The 6,972-nt window shown below is 41.6% G+C and overlaps 1 long non-coding RNA gene across 1 annotated transcript; it reads left to right on the top strand.

Moving 5' to 3' along the window:
* The first annotated feature begins 2,652 nt into the window (after nt 1-2,652).
* LOC116995490 lies at nt 2,653-6,409 on the top strand. Its single transcript, XR_004417745.1, has 2 exons — nt 2,653-2,752; nt 4,063-6,409. It is a non-coding gene; the product is annotated as an uncharacterized LOC116995490 (long non-coding RNA).
* Nucleotides 6,410-6,972: the final 563 nt, after the last annotated feature.

Raw genomic sequence — 6,972 nt, 5'->3', positions numbered from 1 at the left:
CTTTACACTGTCTTCTCCTCTCTTTGTCGAGAGCAGCACAGCATGAGAGGGGAAAAAGGCACATGCTGAGGGTGCAGTAAGCTCTTGGTGTCCCCTACCTTCTTTCCCCTCCTGTTGTACACACTCCTCCTTTCATCTTGTTTAGGTTGGAGTAGTGGATCACGAACAGACTGTTATTAGGAGAAGGACCTTGCCATCAGACACTTTTAGACCCATCTTCCAGATTACTGATGTCCCTTGCATCTGCAGAATTGGGTAGGGAAATTTGTAAGAATGTGTTTTTCATCAAGAGACTTTTGGAGACATCTTCCTATCGGTGTGTATTGCACAAAATGGCTCCCTCCAAAGGAGGTAGGATCTCCCAGTCAACTTCGCCAAAATTTAAGGCAGGGAGGAATGTGAAAAACAACGATTTCCAAAATTATCTGAACATTTTTTTCAAGTAACTTAAATTGTTTGCAGGCTCAGACTGGCATGGGGGATGAATGGAGGTTGTGCTGGGTGCCTGTTGCATTCAAATAAATTGCTCCTTTCCCCAGAGTCCCATCTCCTCTGTGCAGCCAAATCATGTATGTTTGCAGGAGACAGTATGCTTGTCTTTCTCCCACGACCCTGCTGGCTCATTAGTGTTATTTCTGGAGGTCTTGTTTCCACAGTAACAAGCAATTACCATTGTTCCTTGGACTGCCAAAGTTACCACCAGCAACGCAGAGGAAGATGCGTTATTCTCTATATTGGGATAAAATGCCTTCATATGTCTTGCTATTCACTGAATGCCAATCCTGACGCAGGTCCTGTGCAAATAGCACACTCCACCCCCTGCCAATGCTGCTTTTTCTGGTATTAAGACATGCCAAATTCTGAAAAGATCCAAAATGATCTCCTCTGGTCTGTGGCTACACTGGTAACGACAGGGTCAGGATTTCAGCAGCAGAATGACTGTACCAATGGTAGCTCTGGTAGGAATATAAATAGAATAGCTTGGAGGCAGTTCTTTTTGCAATTGTGCTTAGCCCTGTTCTAAGTAATGCTGGCTAGTGACGTCAATGAAATACACTCTCTGTATTTACCCTATAGCTCCTACCAGTGTTGTGGTGGAGCTCCCTCATAGGAGTCCGGTGATGTTGTTCTGGCAGGGTGCTGTGTCTGTATTGCACAATCCTTCATCATCCCCAAGGGGTAACGTGTGTGCATCAGATCCAACCATTTCTTCAGTCAGTGGCTTCTCCTTTCCTGTTACCTTTACATTGCACACGGACTGATTCAACTAAAATGGTCTGTCAACCCCATAGAACGTATACCAAATTTCGTGCACGTCATAAAAAAAGTGGTCAGCTGGGAAGCTGAAGGAATATGGATGGGCTTTTGTAGGTGAGAGCAGTGGGATACTGGAATGCTGAGGCACGTTTATCAGGTTTCATGGCTTGGTGAGTTTTTATGGCTTTCAGTGGCTCCAGTTTCCAAGTGTGACTATATATTAAAAAAGGCTCTGGGGCCCTGTTGTAAGCTCTGAGCTCCTCTTAACAGAGTTTTCTTGTGAATGGGTGTATGTATGGATCTACATATACACACCCACTTGCCCAAATGACTAATAGCAGATGTTGGAGGGAGAACACAGCTTCTAGCTTTCATAAACCAAAGCACAAGGAGCCTTGCTCCAAGGAAGCTGAAACAGAGGGATCAAGAGGAGCATTTTAAAACTGATGGACTGCCTTGTGTGAAAGGTCTTGGAAACACCTGCACTAGAGATTTTTAAAAGCTGGACTCACCAAAGAAGGTAGAAAACACTTTTGTATCAGGTCACTGTATGAGTGTACTAGGGTGACAACAAACAAAGGGTGCTGCTTTGACAGCTACGAAGATTGTACTGCTTACGATGCCCTTATGGAAATAAAAATCCAACAGCAAACACACTGTCTTTTCATAGGCTGGAGAAAGGGATAGGCAGAAACAATTGTTGATAAGGTCCTTCATTCTTTGTTTTGATTCAAGTCCCACCAAGTCTGCAATGGTTGTCTGGGAAGTGAAAAAAAAACATCACAGGGAATGAGTTACTCATGATGAAGAATAGCCATCACCTTGATGTGAAATGAAGGTGGAGAAAGGAGTCAAACACAAGTGGAAGGAAAGTGCCTGTCCATCACATATCCATTCTAAAGACTGTGTCTAATTTCTAAGTATCTCTTAATTAGTAGAATTGAAGTGTTAGAAAGTCACTCAGTTTTCTTGTGGGCTTAATAGGAAGGCAAGTCAGCACTAGAGAAATGTTAAGAAAATCCCCTTGGGCATGTGAAAGGGGTCCTACCTAATTCAACAAGCTTCTGTTGCATCCACCTAAAGCCTTGGATTTTAGCATTGTCTGTATGTGGGGAAATAAATAAATAAATAAATAAATTTAAAAAATCTTATTTTCCACATGTAAACGAGAAGCTGCTTAGTTCTAAGTGACATCTTGGTTGGTTCACAATGAGGCTTAGTTTTGCATTGTAAGGAAAATGCTCCCACCTCAGGAGTGCACCAAGGCTTTGCTCTTGATGTGGGCTGCAGGGCAGCCCTGGTGCCCCAGTGTTGCAGTGGGTGTTGTGCCGAGCTGGCCGGCAGACACTAGGTGGAAGCCTTGGGTTGCAGTTCCACTGCAGCTGCTGGCGGCAGGAACAAGAGGACTTGTGCTTTCAGAAAGAAAAGCTTTTTCTTTCCTTCTTGCCTTCACATGTTAGAAAGGGAAGCCCAAGCTCTTCTGATGCGCCATGGGGTGAGCAGAGGAATGGAGGAGAAGTGTCAGTCCCATCCCGGGTCCTCCCTGCAACAGGATCTTGTGAGCAGGGCTGTGGTGGCAGCCTTGAAATCTGTGTTCTTGGGTGTGGTTGGGTGGCAAGATTGATTTAATTTATCCTGATTTATTTTATCCTCATTTATATATTCTGATGAGGATAATTTTGAGAAACCTGTGAGTGCATAAAAAAGTATTAATATTGGGATGAAAGTGAGTACCAATTAGCTGCTTTATCTTGCAACAAATGCTGGTTGATCCAGCTACAATAAAGTGCATGCTGAATTTATGATGATTGCTTTTGACAAGGCCTCCAATCTGAAAGCTATTCCAAATAGGGAGATTTAGAGTTAGTACAAAGAATGAATCACAGGTTAAGTGAGATCCAGATGAAACTTGAAATGTTCATTTGAGAGAAATGTCAAAGTTTATGATTTCAAGGTGTCTTGTTACTTTTAGTAATAAAATACTGTTTTCAGTGTATTCCTGGAAACAAAAAATTATGAACATTTCAATTAGATACTTACAGAAAAATAACTGATACTTTATTTTGAAAATTAATAAAGTTTTGGTATCATTTCACAATCAGTTGAAATGCAGAGTTAGCTAATGCCAAATCAAGTCTCATATGAGGCCGCGTTATGCAATCCTACCAGAAACATAACATACTATGAGTATAATAATTAAATATTGTTATGTAATTTGGTCCAGGTGATATTTTATATTCAAAACAAGTGATTTTTCTACGAAGTAATGAGTTTTCTATCAAAAGCAATAGCAGCTTTATTAGTCTGCTGAATGGAACAATTTAAATTTTTGCACTCTGAAATAGAATTGTTCTGGGTACTAGTTAGGGAACAATTGTTTTTAATATCCTGGAAACCTGATTTCAGGCTAATGGCAGGATATTGAGCACATCAGTGTCTCATTATTAACTGAAGAATGTAAAAACAATACAAGCAGAAAAATATGTTAAGAAAATAAAAGGTTTCTTTCAAAAATAGTGTTTTAATTTGAAAGAAAATCTGTAATTTTTTTTCTTTATGGCAGGCATTTCAATATTGAAATTTTTGTTTCAGCCTCCTTTTACATAGGGATTTTTTTATTTGTACTTAGAATTTTTTTAAAAAATGTTGATTTTATCAAAGTGGTATTTTCTGGTTGAAGACTGTTTCAATTAGAATTTTCTCACTAGTGCGAGCTGTTATGACACACTCCTCCTCCACCCTCTGAGCTGTGGTAATAGGGTGAGTGAAGTTATTGATTAATCTTCCCTTTTTTTTTTTTTTTAGTGCAATGACTTCGAGAGCTTCATGGCTGTTCTGCAGACAGATGCACGATTGTGAAACATCAATATGGACTGCAAATCTCTATGTCAGTCAGCTGCTGTTCCCCTCTGCATAACGTAATCCCTATCGCCACAGTGCCTGCACAGATACACGTTTGCAAAGATGTTTTTCTGGAGATAGCGTGTATAGCAAACACTCCCTTACTTGTTCTCATCTCTAGCAACATTATACAGAGTTTCAGTTCACAGTTCCCTGTGTTCCCCCTCCTACCACTGAAATGCAGCCAACTCTGAGCTGCGGCTATTAAACATCACACAAGCAACACCACAAAACAGATTGTGGAAAGCACAGGAATTCAAAGAAAAGCAACAAATTGAGTGAGGTCTGGGAAATGATAACAAAGGATCATAGGGAATGAATTACTCATGATGCAGAATAGTCATCGCCTCGATGTTCAGGTGATACCAGCATGCAAGGGAAAGTTTTTGAGGGTGGCACAAAGAGATGTCACTAGGAGCAGTCAGGTTTCAGCCAGGGAGATGAGCAGGTCAGCTTCCTTAACCACTGAGTTTTGTCAGTCTTTCAGAGTCCCAAGGAAAGGGCTGAAGGTGTCATGGCTTGGGGTTTTTAAAACTCGTCTGTTTCAAGACAGGTCAAGGCACTTTCAGGACAGATGAATAAAACAAGATGGAGCAAGTACTATATCTATTCCAAATTTTTATGAGTCTGAGAAAACAGTTGGGAGAAAGATGGAAAGGTCTGAAGGAATCACATGTACAAAGTGAGAAAGCAGTGTGAACTGGTGTGACAATAGCCATGACATGGCCAGGGAAAAGCTTCCAAAGACATTGCTCTTCTTTGACAAGAAGGTCATCTTCATGATGACCTTAAAATGAGAAAGAAAGAAGGGGAAGATATGCAGTGAATAAGAGGAAAGAAAAATGTGTGTGAAGGTATGTAGCTGTTTATGTGCGTGTGTAGCACAACAGGAATATTATTCAGGTTGGAAAAAGGATTGTAAGTGTCTGCATCTCAGTTTGCTTACTGGCTTGAAGAGGGCACCTTGGCACAAAACCTGCACATGAATTCTTGCTGCTTTAGGTAAAGTGATGAGTGGAGAAGGTTGCCAGACACTGTCACTGAGCATTCAATGGACAAGTAAGAAGCAACTGCAAAAGTCTGTTCCCAACTCAAGTTGCATAGCAACACTAAATCGTCAGATTGCTGTTATGTCAGTCCCTTACATTATCCCCATTATTACAGCCGGTTTTAGGAATCACGCAGCATGATGTTACTAGCCCACTTCACAGCTGGATGTGTGACCTTTGTCTCTTGCTGAATGATTCCATGTCATTTGCTGCAAAGGTGTCTCAAAGTAGTACACCCCTGAGAAAACTCTTTGAGGATCCATCAACACAGACCATAAGGAGAAAAGGATGTGCCTGTGCAGCATGGGGAAGGAGAGAGAGATCAGGGAACATCAATACCCTTAAAGAAGTCTAGTGTCTGCCAAACTTGTCAGGATGTGTGTTAGCCCATTACTTCTCTGAAGTGAGTCTTCATTGATGCAGTTAAAAGCCTATATTAAGGGATGAGCCACAGTTGCTCATATGTTTTGAATGCTTCCAGTGTGTGCTTGTGCTTGGTATTTGGATGTCTCCTGTGGACCATTGCTGCTGTGCAATTCTAACTTCCAGCCAGCTGTTTACTGCTTTTCAGTGTAAGCACCTTGTGAGCTGTTTCCTGGTGGAGATGCTGAAGTACTAAAGTAATCACAACATCATCATCCTGTGATGTTCAGACACTGCCAGTCTCTGAAAAAATACCTAGAAGTCTGCTTCTCTTGCAGGATGTTTCTAGTAACCTGCATAATGTCTTTCCTGGATGTCTTGAGTAGCACAGCATCCTCCTCCCTTTTTCATTCTATTGCTGCTTCTTTTGCTGGCACAAGATCCTGAAATGCCCCTACCATCTCTTCGCAGCCAAGGCAACCAGGGTCACTGAGTACCAAGGTGTGGCTGGAGTTTTAAGGATGCAAATAAAGTGAATGAACTCCTTTACTGCAACATCAGAGTGACATGGATTTAGGACACCAGGTGGAATGAAAATTACCTTACAGGGCTTTTGCACTGGATGATGGGGCGAGTGACCTGATAAGCAAGTAATTCTCAGTGATATATCTCCTTTCTGAAGAGTGCCTGGTTGTAAACTGTGCCAGCTTTTTCAAGATCACCACTGCAAATTATGATCCAGCAAACAGACCTCAGAAGGACAAGATAGACTGCCTGCTCCCTCTGTATAGAGTAATGGAATTATTCTGCTTCATTAAAACAACTGATGAGAAAACAAAGAGCCTCAAGACTCAGTTCCTCTGTTTCTGTGCCCAGAATGCAAAGCACACAAATGGCACAACACCTGGACTAGGACCTACAAGTCACTCTTGCTTGACATCAAGGAGACTGAGCTCAGGCAAAGTCTAACATAGCAGGTGATAAACATCCATGTATGACATTGCTAAAAGAGATCTGATAGCCGTGGAGTTACCCTTAACAAAGGAACATCTCTTTAATGCAAAAAAGCTTAGCAGTTCTTACAAAAAAGGAACAAAAGCTGTTTTTCTGATTTTCACCTTTCTTTCCTTTAGTACTCCCCTGAACTGTTGGATGGGACACTCCAAAAAGCTTATTTCCCTCTCCAGGAGAGAGTCTCCTATCTCTGTATTTTTGATGTATCTTGCTTCCCTGTGAGAATGAGGGATTTGAGAGCATTAGTGAGACAGCAGGTGTTGGAGTGGTCACTGGCACCCACCAGCTTTGTAGCTCAGTCATCCTGAGGACCATTCTAAGGAGGCATTTATCCAAGGGCTCTGCAGAGCAAATAAGACTTGTAGCTGCTCTGCATGTGTTTGTTGAC

Source organism: Catharus ustulatus, chromosome 4 (genome assembly GCF_009819885.2).
Source record: "Catharus ustulatus isolate bCatUst1 chromosome 4, bCatUst1.pri.v2, whole genome shotgun sequence".
Taxonomy (NCBI): Eukaryota; Metazoa; Chordata; class Aves; order Passeriformes; family Turdidae; genus Catharus; species Catharus ustulatus.
This window is presented reverse-complemented; position numbering and strand designations above follow the sequence as displayed.